Here is a 1317-nt window from a genome sequence, read left to right as displayed (position 1 = left end):
AGCTTTTCAACTCACTTATGTCCTGACCCATGTTTGCAAGCATTCCTTCTATCCTGTTTAATTGATCTTGAAATTGTTGGTTCGGATTAGGTTGGGCAGGTTGATTATTTTGGCCATGATATGGTGGTTGGGAGTAAGTATTTTGTGTGGCTTGGTATGATCTTTGGTTGGAGTTTTGGTATGTGGAATTATTATGTTGGTTGGGGTTGTAAGGTTTGTGGTTTTGTGGTTGGGTTTGCTGGTTTCCCCACCCAAAGTTTGGGTGGTTTTTCCAGCCTGGGTTGTAAGTGTTGGAATGTGGATCATATGGTTGCCTTTGTTGATTTCCCACATAGTTGGCCTCTTCCCAATCACCTCCTTCAGTGCTTACTTCCTCTTGATCTTGTGTGTGTATTGCAGCCACTTGATTTGTTTCTAATTTCCTGGTGAGCTCTGCTAGTTGCTTGGCAAACACCTTGTTTTGAGCTAGAATTGTATCAACATGGTTCAGCGCCATGACTCCCTTAGTGTTGTGTCTCTCTGAAGCATAGTAGTACTCATTCTCAGCCACTGTCTCAATCACTTCAATGGCTTCTTCCACAGTCTTTTTCCTGTTCAATGAACCTCCTGATGAATGGTCTACAGCCTTCCTTGATTCATAAGAAAGTCCATCATAGAAAATATGCAATTGCACCCAGTCATGGAACATGTCTAGTGGGCATTTCCTTGTCAAATCCTTGAACCTCTCCCATGCCTCGTAGAGAGTTTCACCATCTTGTTGTCTAAAAGTCTGAACCTCAGATCGAAGCCTATTGACCTTTTGTGGGGGGTAGAAACGTGCCAGAAACTTGCTTTCCACCTCATCCCAGGTTGTTAGGCTCCCCCTTGGGAATGATTCCAGCCACTTAGCTGCCTTGTCCCTAAGTGAAAATGGGAACAAGAGCAGTTTATAGGCATCTTCCTGGACTCCATTGGACTTCACAGTGTCACAAATTCTCAGGAATTTTGTGAGATGTTGGTTTGGATCTTCATTAGCACTCCCACCAAATGAACAATGATTCTCCACCAGTGATATTAGCTGTGGTTTGAGTTCAAAATTGTTGGCCTGAATGGGTGGTTTCTGAATGCTGCTACCACAATTCCCAGAGGTTGGGTCTATGTATGAACCAAGAACCCTCCTCTCGGGAATGGTATTGTTTCCATCAGCTCTCTCATGGTTGTGAACTTCTCTATCCATGTTGAGATGTAGAGCTTCCTCAAAATTGTCCTCAGATTCTCCTTCAGATTCTTCTTCTCCCAGTACTCTCTTCCCTCTTGCTTCCCTTCTAAGTTTATGAA

At 43.5% G+C, this 1317-nt stretch overlaps 1 non-coding gene across 1 annotated transcript; it reads left to right on the top strand.

Moving 5' to 3' along the window:
• Positions 1-686: 686 nt before the first annotated feature.
• On the top strand, positions 687-790 carry LOC130948993 (small nucleolar RNA R71). Its single transcript, XR_009073308.1, has one exon. It is a non-coding gene; the product is annotated as a small nucleolar RNA R71 (small nucleolar RNA).
• The last annotated feature ends 527 nt before the right edge of the window (positions 791-1317 follow it).

Source organism: Arachis stenosperma, chromosome 1 (assembly GCF_014773155.1).
Source record: "Arachis stenosperma cultivar V10309 chromosome 1, arast.V10309.gnm1.PFL2, whole genome shotgun sequence".
Taxonomy (NCBI): domain Eukaryota; kingdom Viridiplantae; phylum Streptophyta; class Magnoliopsida; order Fabales; family Fabaceae; genus Arachis; species Arachis stenosperma.
The sequence above is the reverse complement of the archived record's forward strand: the minus strand, read 5'-3'. Positions and strand labels throughout refer to the sequence as shown.